This window comes from Orcinus orca, chromosome 9 (assembly GCF_937001465.1).
Source record: "Orcinus orca chromosome 9, mOrcOrc1.1, whole genome shotgun sequence".
NCBI lineage: Eukaryota > Metazoa > Chordata > Mammalia > Artiodactyla > Delphinidae > Orcinus > Orcinus orca.
The window spans coordinates 60,317,469-60,331,105 of record NC_064567.1 but is presented as its reverse complement, the minus strand read 5'-3'; the positions used below and the strand labels follow the sequence as shown (position 1 = coordinate 60,331,105).

Below are 13,637 nucleotides of genomic sequence, written 5' to 3'. Positions count from 1 at the left end.
CTCGTCTGGGAAATCACTAAACCCTAGTCACACCAGTATTTCCTTTCTTGTTCAAAAACAATAGGTCCTCATCCAAACTATTCCAGGCCATTATAGCCTTCCTTTGCTACTTAGGAGTAGGTGGTAGACCCTAGTTAATTAACATAACACAACTCTTTTGATTGTCTGTATTATAGAAGATGAAGAAGCTAAACTCTAGAGTTCCTGGCCTGCCTTTGCATTGGTGTGGCTGTGCAACACATTCTGATCAATGATATGTAAGAGGATGTCTCCTGGTGCCACATTTTCCCTTTCTCCTTTCTGTCTGGGACATAGACAGGATGTCTTGAGATGCAGTAGCCATCTTGTGCCCACGCTAGATGTGGCAGGCTGATTATAAGGTGGCTCCCAAGATCCTCACTTCCTGATGTTCATGCCCTCCCCTTGAGTATGGGAGGGACCTTGCTTCTAACCAATAGATTACAGCAAAGGTGATGGGATGTCGTTCCTGTGATTGTGTTACATATGAGGGTAACACCTTTCTGAGAGAGTCTCCTGCTAGCTTTGTTGAAGAAAGTGGCCATGATGGGGGACCTACATGTGGTGAGGAATTAGAGGGAGCTTCTGACCAGTGACCAGCTAAAAATTGTAGTGGCCTCCAGCCAACAGCTAGCAAAAAACTGAGGCCCTCAGTCTAACATTCCACAAGGAACTGAATGCTGCCAGTGATGCAAGCTCAGAAGCCATCCTTTCCTTACTCGAACTTTCAGATGAGAACCCAGCCCTGGCCAACATCTTGATTACAGTCTTGCAGAGGACCCAGCTAAGCCATTCCCAGACTCCTGACCTACAGAAACTGTAAGATAATAGAAGTGGTCATTTTAAGTTGTTAAGTCTGTGGTAACATTGTTGCACAGCAATAGACAACTAATACACCAAAGGTGAAGGAGAGGATAGAGAGTCCTAATTCCTTGAAGGCACTTACCACTGGTACCCCAGTCTGGACTGCCTATTCTGGATTTTTATTGAATGGGATAAATAAACACCTATGAACTTAAGCTCTTCTGTTTCTCACGTTTTCCGAGGCTTGGACGTAAAAGCAATCCTTATTGGTACAAGGTGGCTTGTAGCCCAAATTGTTCTCTCAGCTCTGAGTAGAGCCTTCCTCTTGTTCATGATAGTTCTCTGGTTGTAGCAGCTATTTGCATAACTGTCTCGAGACATGCTCCCAAATGTTACGGTTCTAACTCTTCTTTTGCTCCAATAATTGTTAAGGTGAGTTAGGGAGAGGCTCTCCTTCATCCAATATTAAAGGAGTAGAGAAGGAAAGGGAAAGGGAGAAATGGAAAGAGGAAGGAAGGGTTAATATTTTTAGCGCCCAAACTATGCGTCCAGACCTTCTGAGTTTATTATGAACGTGTGTATGTGATTATAACATGTTACAACTTTCATCAGGCTTGATGTATTTATGACATCTTTCACTTCTGCCCCGGCCTCCAAACCTGACACAAGCCCCCAAAGAATATTCCTTTTTACCCACTGACTTCCTACTACAAGTCCTTATCACTCCTAACATAAGTCTTTCCTAACCTTTGGGAGATGAGGACTCCACTCTCTCCCGTGACTTGAATAGTACTGCAAATTTCCCAGCAGCCCTCCAATCCCCTGAGCCTTATCCACTGTCATGCAAACTGAAGTCAGTGAGGTCTGGGGGAGTCCTCACTGCACACTTGGAACTCTGGCCACACAGGTGTGCACTTTTGCATTGAAGACTCTTAACATATACCTACTTAGGTAGTATAGTGTTCATTATAGAGACAAGGAAACTGAGGTGCAGAATCAGAAAGTCTTAGCTTTAGAAGAGACCCTTAAATGACTCCAGTGCTCTTCTCACTGTACAAAAGAGGTGCTGGGGAGGAAAATGAATTGAGTATGACTTCACTTCTTGTAATGGCTCCAACATTTATAGTCCTGTGACCTTGATAATATCCTTTACCCTGAGGCCTTCTCTCTGATGAGTGATACTTCTTGTCTCCTCAGTAATGCTGTGGTACAGACTAAGAGGATTCAAGAATATGAACAGTTTTTGAAAGCTTTAAGCACTACAGACCACATGAAGTGCAGGAACGTTGAAACCCACACTTTTTTTTTTTTTTTTGATGTATAGTTGATTTACAATGTTGTGTTTCTGGTGTACAGCAAGGTGATTCAGATATATAGACACTTTTTAAGATTCTTTTCCATTATAGATTATTATAAGTTATTGAATATAGTTCCCTGTGCTATAAAGTTGGTCCTTGTTATCTATTTTATATATAGTACTGTGTATCTGTGAATCCCCTACTTCTAATTTATCCCCCTCTCCCTCCCTGTCCCCTTTGGTAAACATAAGGTTTTTTTAGGGTTCTGTGAGTCTGTTTCTGTTTTGAAATAAGTTCACTTGTATCATTTTTTTAGATTCCACATGTAAGTGATATCGTAATATTTGTCTTTCTCTGTCAGACTTACCTCACTTAGTATGATAATTTCCAGGTCCATCCATATTGCTGCAAATGGCATTATTTTATTCTTTTTTTACGGCTAGGAATATTCCATTGTATCTTCTTTATCCATTCATCTTTTGATGGACACATTTAGGTTGTTTCCATGTCTTGGCTATTGTAAATAGTGCTACTGTGAATATTGGGGTGCATGTATCTTTTAGAATCAGTTTCCTCTGGATATATGCCAGGGAGTGGGATTGCTGGATCGTATGGTAGCTCTATTTTTAGTTTTTTAAGGAACCTCCATACTGTTCTCCATAGTGGCTGCACCAATTTACATTCCCACCAACAGTGTAGGAGGGTTCCCTTTTCTCCACACCCTCTCCAGCCTTTGTTATTTGTAGATTTTTTAATGATGGTCATTCTGACTGGTGTGAGGTGATACCTCATTGTCGTTTTGATTTGAATTTCTCTAGTAATTAGCGATGTTGAGCATCTTTTCATGTGCCTGTTGGCCATCTGTATGTCTTCTTTGGAGAAATGTCTGTTTAGGGCTTCTTCCCATTTTTGAAACCCACACACTCTTGAATACACATTGTACATTAAAGCTGTGCACTATCCCATGTTTAATGACACTTAAAAAAAACACAAAATGCTGAAGTCTATAATCTTCACGTGGGAGCTGTACTAATAATATCTGCAAATGCATTTTCACAAACAAATACTTTGAACAGAGTTTTCCAGTTTGGATTTTTTTTTAATTGTCTTGATTTGGTAGATGTATTTGGTCTTTCATAGATAGTTTGTCTGTAAATCACAGTTTTTATTCCTCAGTGATTGGATGTCTGCTTTTTAAAGAAAGGGACTAGTCAGTATTGGTTCACAGCTGACTTCAGATACCATACCAGTTACTTACTTCTCAGGAACTCTAGGCATAAATTTTATTTACTAAGTCTCTTATTCAAAATACCTGTCATGGGGCTTCCCTGGTGGCGCAGTGGTTGAGAGTCCACCTGCCGATGCAGGGGACACGGGTTTGTGCCCTGGTCTGGGAAGATCCCACATGCCGCGGAGCAGCTGGGCCCGTGAGACACGGCCTCTGAGCCTGCGCATCTGGAGCCTGTGCTCCGCAACGGGAGAGGCCACAACAGTGAGAGGCCCTCGTACTGCAAAAATAATAATAATAAATAAACAAAATACCTGTCATGAATATATGACCTTTTAGTAGTGGGGTAATTGCCTACATATTAAATATTTTAAAATAAAACAGACAATAGTAAAAGAACACAGTTTGAGCCTAAAATTTATGGATAATAGACAAACCGAGGACTTTTAATGTTGACTTGTCCTCCCTTTGGGTTTTAGGCTAATCAAGGAATGTCACTCAGCAGCTAATATATAAGGATATTCCACATGGTTTCTGACTGTAATGATTTACTTACTCTTGATGAGTTTCTAGCAGCACAGGCACACATGACGAAGACTAGTCTAAAATATCCATCAGGATTATTCCATGCCTCTATTATTGAAAAAAGAAGTTCAAAATTAATGTAAGACTTTGCTTCATATCACTCATTATGGGGTATACCAAAAGATGAGTTTAATGTTTTGTTGTTTTCTTTAAGAATAGGTAAATAGAGGAATTTTTGTTTGTCTTCCCTCAGGAGCTCAGCCTTAAACAGCAGAAACAAACTTGAAGCCACCTCAACTGTATCAGATTCTAAAACCAGCTTTCACTTCCTATTTTAGTGGTTGCTACAGTCCCAACTTGGAATTTTCCTTTTTTCATTGCTTTAAAGTCGGAACTGTGTGTGTGTGTGTGTGTGTGTGTGTGTGTGTGTGTGTGTGTGTGTGTGTGTGTGTGTGTGTGTGTGTGTGTGTGTGTGTAGACGGTGGAGGAGCTGATACAGTCCATGAAAATGTGGAAGTGATGTCTCCTGGCTTCCCAACCTTCTCTGAGAATCAGTAACTTGACATCCCTATGCCTTCACAACATTAACCAATTCATCATGAGATGTCATCATGCCTCAGAAAGGAAAAATACCCAGAACCCAGAAAAATGTTTGCACCTACTTCTGTGATGCTATTAGCCTTTGCTCTGAGAACCTAGACGTGAGAGACATGTCTTCTCCCCAGGTGACTGGGTGCTGTGAGAGTGAAAAGCTACACTAGGGCAGATTACATCCTCTCTGCCTCTTCATGCCTGTTTAACCTGTTTCCACCTGCCATGAGATGCTGTTTGATAGAACACTGGATCAAAAGTGTTGAAAATTAGAAAAAGTCATAAGAGAGAGAAACAAGATAAAACGTGTAAGGCAATGAGCACAGTGCCTTACACATTATTCACCTAGTGAATTTGGGCTGTTCTGTCATTTTCAACAATGAAAGTAGCATTTTCCTTTAACCATTCTTGCTGTTTTACCTCCAGCTAAAATTTGTTCGGTGTGCAGGCCATGAAACATTCATCCAAAATCCACAGATGTAGACATTTCATCTACTTGTTCACTATGGAGCCCAGCACAAGTTCCTACCATGTTTTTACATACGTTCATTTGCCCTGCCACTAAAAATAAGATCAATAACTATTTGAATGCCTACATTTAAAGAAATGCAAACTATTAAAAGTAACATGTAAATGGTATTCTGAGTAGCAATTCTCTCTGGCATTTAATTATTGGGATTGTGACATAATTTGAGATGGGAGCAGTGGATTTCTGTCAAGCATAAAAAAAAGGCATTTACACCAAAAAATAGTGCAAAGAAAATGTGATTTGTCTATAAAACTAGTGCATTCTTTAGCAATTTAGTTTGCAAAAGAACCAGCAGCTCTGCGTGCTTGTGAGTTATTTTATCATGTAACTGCTCAAAGATGCCAATAACATTGGCAATGAAAAGTGGAGAGGTTTATGAGAGCTAACCTGAAATCAATGGTGACAGTGAACTCTGTACTTCTTTGCTGATTTTCCATTACATTCAGAAAGCAAGGGAACCAAAATGTTGGTCAGTAGCAGCTGAATTTAAGAAAGTCTGTCTGTTTTTAGACTTTGCTTGGCTGCAATGTTGAAAAGTAGTTGCTGTTGGTTTTCAGTTATTTCTTGATCTTTTTTCTTATGTGATTTTAGAACTTGGAATTACCATTGTTTTTCTAAGACTGATTCATACTCTCCCCTTCATCCTCTCTTCTTCTATTTTTAAATGTAATTCAAATGTCAATACTCATTTATCAGTCACCTGTTTCAAGGAATGTTCTTGTTGGATTCTTTGAAGGGAAAAATTAAGAACTTACTATGACGTGTAAGTGGAAAATGAGTCAAAATAGCTGAAAGTGGAATTTTTAAAACCATTGTAGCTTTGTATAGAGAAGTCTGTTCATATATTTATTCATGATAGAAAAAAAAAGTTGTTGGAGGAAACATTGTTCTTGTTTCAGGGCAGAAAATGGCCCTGGAGAAAAATGAGTTCCACTTCTCATCAAGCCTTAAGCCTCGACTTCCTATGTCCCAGGTGGGTCAAACCCTGGAAGTCTCTAATTTATATCCTTACTAAAGCCCCTATTCCAAATGTTGTTTAAATTATAAAATAATAAGATACAAGATAATGGGGAATAAGTTCTTTCAGAAGGAAAGTGGATTGTAAAAACTGCCTATGAAATAAAAAACAAGTTAGGTACTTAAGGTGGGAGACCCCTGCCAGGGATGAATAGCAGGGGGTCTAGAACAAAGGTCAACGTATTTCTTCTGAAAAGGGCCACTAGGAAATATTCTCAGCTTTGTGGGTTAAATGACCTCTATAGTCTTTGTAGCATGGATACTCAGAACTACAGTGGCACTCAATACTGCCTTTGTACTTTGTGGAACAAAAGCCGCCATAGGCAATAAAAAAATGAATGAATGTGTTGGGCTCTGATTACATTTTTAAATGATTGAAACATGTTGAAAAATTTCTTAGTTCATGGGTTGTAGAAAAATAAGTGGCAGGTCAGAGTTTGCCACTTCTCTGGTCTAGGGAGTTGGAAAGGGGCCTTTGTTCCATAGTTAGGTGCCAACGCTAGAATTACTGTTATAAAAGGGTGATGCCCCTCTCCTTTAAGAGAGGGGAGTAGTGTTTTCCCCCTTATAATATTTGAAAATTTGTCACAAAAACTTTTGGGGCTCTCATTTGCAGGGATTTTCTGTGATAGTTTTTCTTATTCAGGCACACAAGGAGATCAGATGTGGGAGAGTCAGAGGAAATGGCAGAGGATTCCGGCTGAGGAAGAATCATAAAGGGGCTCTGTCTTCAATTATTCTCCATAGGCAGATAGTTTCCCAGTGTTCAAGATGGAGAACATTAGGCAGTGGTCAGAATGCTGAGGCCAAACTGTTAGCAGGATTTATTTTTAATTCCAAGCCTAAGATGCTGGAGCTTAGGACAAGTCCTTAAAGGGTCTGACTCCAAGGTAAATATTTCAAGTGTGTTAGAAAGAGATACGCTAATCAAATCCTGTAGTTAACTAGGGCTAAATTAAATAATCACAGTAACAGTCAAAAATTAGGGGAAAGGGGAACTTTTTTTTTTTTTTACCTTAGGCCTCCTTAAAGGCTTGCTGTTAACGCAAATCCTTTAAGCCTAGTTCTGAAAATGGTATTAAATATAGATATATCAAAGAAGTATTCTATTTTGACTTAAAAAAGCAAAAGCTGTTTCATTTCCTCCTCCCCCCTTCTCCTCCTGTTCTTCCCTCTCCCTCTATTCTTTCCTTCTTCCTCCTTTTATCCCCCATTTTTCCTCCTCTCCCCATCTGTGTGGGTCACTGAAAGCATGAGAATGTCTGTTGGTTTGGGTTTTGTTTTTCTGTTTTTGTTTTGTTACAAGCTCTGCAAGTGATCCTTGGTGATAAACGCCAAGATTTAGGAAGAATTGCGGTAGAGCAGTGGCTCTAAAACTTGAATGAACATCAGAATGATCTAGAGAGCTTATTAAAACAGATTGCTGGGCTCTACTCCTGTGGGTCTGTAATGGGACTTAAGCATATGTATTTTTTAACAAATCCTCAGGCGCTGCTGGTCTGAAGATTACATGTTTATTGAGAATTGCTTCATGTTGTATGACCAACACTCCTGTCTCCAACTGACCACTTATCCTTAGCCCAGGCTCCAGCTTTGAACTACTTCTTAAAAGTTTCATCTGCAATTGTAAACATAGGCTTATACAAACCATGAAGCCCACCAAATAGTTCCTAAAGATAAACACCAAAAGCTGGACTTTTGTTGCTTAAACATTCAGTTAACAGAATATGCACTTAGCGAAGCACCATGACACCATGTAAATGACTCTCATAGCTCGTCTGATCAGAACACTCTGGAGGTGAAATGTGTCCATAGGTATTTGCTCTTGTTTGAGGCATTTGAATTCTATCACCTCCTAGAGATGGCTTTGGGGTTCCTCAGAAGCAAAGGGTGGCAGCAAATTAGACTTGATTTAATTTCTGTGTAAATAGAAGACCAAAATGACAAATCTTTCCATAAAACAAAAGCCTCAATATAGGTCATTATTTTTATATCCTTTGAGGATTCATTGGGATCATTAAGATTTTCTCTCCTTCAGTGCATGGATTAAATGTTGAAAACAATTCCCAGAATTTGAAACATCATGATGGCTACTTCTCTGTACCTGCTCTTGTTTGTCTCAAACATAGACTTGTTGCCTGCAGGAACTAGGGGATGAGTTGAGTGACATCTGAGTTACCTACTGTTTATCTCATTTAACACCCACCATAACTATGAGGAAAATGGTGAGAAAACTAAGATGAATTCTCCCAAGGAAACATAAGCAATAAGTTGTGGATCAGGATTTACACGTAGTTCTTTCAGGTTCTACCGTGCCTTGCTGATACCTAGATTCAGAGTGCTCTCGCAAATACACAATCTGTTGAAAATAATAACAAGCCAAAAGAGAACTAGAAAGTGACACAAAATCTTCTTAATTTCTTATCAGAACGTTCCTTGATTTTATTTGAATTGCCTTGATTTTTAAGACCTGCACCCATACATCAACAAATCTATTTTTGTGGGTATTTTAAAATTCTGAGGTTCAATTCGTTGTTAGAACATGTAAAACTTCCTGTGCAGGCAGTGATGCAAATCATCAAGGTCTATAGAAATGTCTTAGAATATGCTGATTCTGAGCTATATTTACCATGGAGAGACATTTCTGTGAATATCACGATCCTCTGCTAAAAGGTCAACCTTCTTCTGTGCATCCAGAAATGCATGAAAATGGGAGAGGCTCCAGAGACTCAAGGTACAGGGACTGCTGGGCATAGCATAGAGGGAGTTAAAGGGAGTGTGCTCTAAGAAGGCTAATGGGGGGTACATAGGGGAAGTTGCAGCTAATGCCAATCATATAGCCTCAAAGGAGCCATGGTCAGATTCTCTGTAGACTCCAGCAAACCCATAAAAGGCAGGAGCAAAGCAAGGATGTTTTCATCACATGCCTTCTGTATATGAATACCTGGGTGGTCGGCAATATTAAAATAGCTTATTTGAAATTGACAGCTTCCAGAATTTGTAGCCAAGCTCCATTTGCTGGAAACACAACTCTGGACACCAACAGGTTTGTCTCGCTTGGAATAGGAATTACACATTTGCCTATAAATATTTATCTCTGAAGAGATCTCTTTCTTAATGTGTAGTCTCCCCATAAGCTTTTGATTTAAAAAATTATTATGAATTTTAGAAAGTACTTAATTTGTTCCAGGGATACCATGCAGAGTGCTTTAAATGGGTCATTTCATTTAATTCTCACAACAACCCCCTAGATAAGTGCCATTATTATCTTCCCTATTTGACAAATGAGGATATGGGGGCTTAGTAGTAACATGTCCAAGGTCCAACGGGAAGTGGCAAAGCTGGGATTCAAACTCGGGCAGTGGGAATCCAGGGTCTGCATCCCTAATTACACCATTCTGCCCATCAATATTTATGCAAACCTGGAGCAGTAGTTCTCAACCCTGGATGCACATGGGAATCATCTGGGACATTGCATTTTGGAGAAAAAAAACATCTGATGCTTGAAGCCTGCCTTAAGAGTTCTGATTTAATTGATGGAAGGTGGGGTTAGTCACAAGTGTTTTCAAAAGCTCCCCCAGTTGAGTCTAATAATACACAACCAATACTTGAGCTTCAAATATACTGATGCCTGGGTCCCACCCTCCCCACCCCCGAGGTTGTAATGTAATTGGTCTGGAATATGACTTGGGCTTTGGGATTTCTAAAAGATCTCTGCCCCCCACCCCACGCTGCCCCAGGTGATTCTAATACACAGACAAGTTCAGGAACCTCTGCACTAGTGACTCTCAAATTCTGACCAGTATCAGATTCATTGGAAGAACTTTATTAGAGTACAAATGCCAGGCCCTATCCTACTTAGTTGGGCCTTGGCCTCTGTGTATCTCAAACTTTATTGCACATCACAATCATCTGGAGAGCTTGTTAAATGACCATTTCCTGTGTACAACCCCAGAAATTCTGCTTCAGCAAGTCAGGGGGGGTGGGCTTAAAATTTGCATTTTTAGTAAGCTCGCAGATGATGTCATCGTTGCTGGTCTGGGGATCACAGGGAAATGGAATTTTCTCCCCAGGGACATTAGTCAATGGGTGGAGGCATTTTCTGTTGTCCCCGTGGAGGTTAGGGAAGAGTGCTATTGGCTTCTAGTGTGCAGAGGCCACAAGTGCTGCTAAACATCCTACAATGCACAGGAGAGACCCCAGTAAAACAATTATCTAGTCCAAATGTTAGTAGTGCCAAAGTTGAGAAACGCTGCTCTAGACTTTAGAGGAATGTTTAGGTCATTTTAAACTGGAGAATTTGAACACAGATTTGGAGAAAAAGATCTAGAACTCTTGAATCAGTATCGTCTTTAAAATTGAAATATAGAACAGGGCTTCCCTGGTGGTGCAGTGGTTGAGAGTCTGCCTGCTGATGCAGGGGACACGGGTTCGTGCCCCGGTCTGGGAGGATCCCACGTGCCGCGGAGCGGCTGGGCCCGTGAGCCATGGTCGCTGAGCCTGCGCGTCCAGAGCCTGTGCTCCGCAACGGGAGAGGCCACAACAGTGAGAGGCCCACGTACCGCAAAAAAAAAAAAAAATTGAAATATAGAACAAACTGCATGGCTTAGATATACTTAGAAGTTGTAAAACATTGTGATTTCTATTTCAAAACAGAAGACTAACACGTGGAAAGGCATTACTTCTTTGGCAAACTTTTTGCTGTAGCATGAATTATTATTATAGCATTCGGATGCCTTCCAGAGGGTTCCAAATCCTCCATGAGTTTGCCTTGAAATTTTGTATTAAAAAATCTGAATTTACCAAGGAAACTATTAGAGGATAATTATCCTTTTTATAAAAGTACTGAACAGAGGACCTCATTAAAGTCAGTGTTCACAGTGCATTTTAAAGGAAATCTAAATTACCTTGAAAAATATTCTCTAACGTGAAATCCATGGATATTTTCCCACATTGATTTTGTTGTTTTATGTTTAAGAAATCTAGGTAGTAAGGATATAGGAACTTTAAGAAACCAAAGACCTGTCTTCAGTAGGTTTAAAGCTAAGACGTGTGTAGGTCTCTGATGTGAGGAAGTAAGTAAAAAGTGCCCTGGGGGTGACAAATATGTTCCGGAAATGCTTTTGAAGGCATCATGTAGGTAGAGGATGTTTTGTGGGAAAGGTGAATTCAGGACTGGACCCAAAACAGCAAAATCTAGAAACTAGATAACTAGTCTGGAGGTTATGGATGGTTAAGGCAAAACACTGGGTGTCCCCAACAGGGAGCAGACGATCCTAAGGGGAAGCATCTGTCCTGCCCGGTGGGTGGTTCAGGCACTAGACCAGGAGGCTCTCCTTGGATATGGCTTCACCCACTTCTCTAGTGGAAGCGGGTGTGAGGGTGAGTGACGACGTGCAGAATTCTGGGAGTGTGGGAAGCTTGACACCTTACTGTGAACTTTATTCCAAGTCTCAACGAAGACTCAGTGGCAGACCACTAAGTGGTGCAACCAGATTAAAGTTTGGATTTGACAGCTCGACTGGGCAAACCCAATCATCTGCAATTTAGAAGTAAGACACAAGTTCAGGGAGTGGGCCAAAATTTCAGAACAAATTAAAATCAGGTAAAATGTTGGTAGCCCTCTCCCACCATCCACTTAATGCATTTTCCTCTCTGACAAGTGTGCCATTGAAGGTTGTGCTCCATTGTTTGAGTGTCATAATTATAGGTCTATTTTAGTGATAGCAGACACCAGCAAAGGCTGATATTTCCCCACAGACATTTTTTCCTTGCCATCTCTCTATTTAGCTCTTTTCTAGTTATTTGCCGTCTTTTAGATACTGTGTGGGTGAAGAAATATTAGTTCTAATAACCCCTGGTTCCCATTGAAATGAAAAGATACAATTAGGTGAAATCTATTGGCAAAATTGTGTATTTGTCCAAAGTGAGCAGGGAGGATATTTACCTCCTGCCTTTGGAAGCTGCATGATTATCAGAATTTGAATAACAGCTGGGCTCTTTCCCTTTGTTAGGATATATCTTTTTTTTCTTTTTTTTTTTTTTTTTTTTTTGCGGTACACGGGCCTCTCATTGTTGTGGCCTCTCCCGTTGCGGAGCACAGGCTCCGGACGCGCAGGCTCATTGGCCATGGCTCACGGGCCCAGCCGCTCCGCGGCATGCGGGATCTTCCCGGACCGGGGCACGAACCCGTGTGCCCTGAATCGGCAGGCGGACTCTCAACCACTGCGCCACCAAGGGAAGCCCAGGATGCATCTTTTACATCTATTGATTATTTCAAGATGATTGTATGAGTAAATTCCTCCATACTTCCAATACTAAGGTGAGGCAGGTTAGAGAACTATTCTTTGTTGTCAAGTTAGTGCTTTACAATACAACTTGCAGCAAAAGGCTCCTGCTGGATTTTATTCTTGTTTTCTCCAAGACTAAAAAGTTAAATAAATCAGCAGTCTTTGAAACCTGCTGGCAGGGTTCTGACACTCATTTGAAATATGGAATCTCAGAAGCATTTGGCTGTTTTAAAACCAACAAAGGACTTAAGCCAGTCACCTTGAAATTAATAAATACCCCTATGTATTTCTCCGTGACTCTCTATGAGAATTGGTCTTTTTTCACCCTCTTAGGGTAGACAAGTCCTTCTGCCTTGCTCTTTGGATTCAAGATGATGCCACAAATAGAGGTTTTCACTGTGTAGATGAGTAAAGTACAAACTGATTTTACCCATCAGCCCTCCTGCCAGTGCTTCCTGACCAAGACTCAGCTCCAGGCAGATAGAAAAGTGAATTAGGTACTTCAAGGAATTGAGCATTCACTGGGGGAAGTAGACACGCCTGCTTAAGGCATTTGCCAAATCCTGGTTGGAATTTGGTTCCTTTGAAAAGAGTAAGGCACAAAGTTCTAGAAACTGAGAGACAAAGAGCAAAGGGCTTTTCTACTACCTTTTTATTCTCTGTTCAAAATAACACTGACGAACTTTTTAGGAATCCCCATTTGGATTTCGCTCTCGTTGGAAGGTTTTCTTTCTTTGAAATACATGAGCAGCTCTGGACTTGGAGGTTGGGAACAAGAGGAAGGAAGGGGCACCGTAATAATCCCTAGGGTGGAAATGCAGGGCCATGAGAACAGTCCACCATAATATCTCATTCAGCTAGGTTCACTGGAAGTTATGCCACTGTACACCGACAGACAACATAATTCTTAGATAGGAGTAAGTCTCCCAGGAATTTTACCAGCATTACATGCCCCTTTGTCGCATCATGCAAGCACTTTCCTCTGAGAAAGATGCCAAATATTTTTGTGTGTGACTGTCCAAACAGAGGATAGCCACAATTGCTAAACCCACAATTGTTTTTCATGAGAGGGAAAAAAGAGGCCCTAATTGTTTAGTGAATGTTAGGAGGTATGTTTATGCCCTTTATAGGGCCGTAAAGCAGTTGCCTAAAATAATGCCCCATATAGCTTCTTTGTTCAAAGGATGTTGCACCCCATCTTCTCCTTGCATGTCACACATCAGTAGGTAGATGTTTAATATTTAGGAGAGATATACAGCCCAAACCATGGACAACACACCTCAAAAAAAGTTAAACTTTAGTGATTTTTTTTTTTTAGTGTGTGTACAATCCCAGTT

General features: G+C 40.6%; 1 long non-coding RNA gene across 1 annotated transcript in view; it reads left to right on the top strand.

Annotated features, from left to right (window-relative positions):
* Window positions 1–13,637, top strand: part of LOC125965402 (uncharacterized) — a 159,114-nt gene that overhangs the window by 26,583 nt on the left and 118,894 nt on the right. The window lies entirely within an intron of this gene.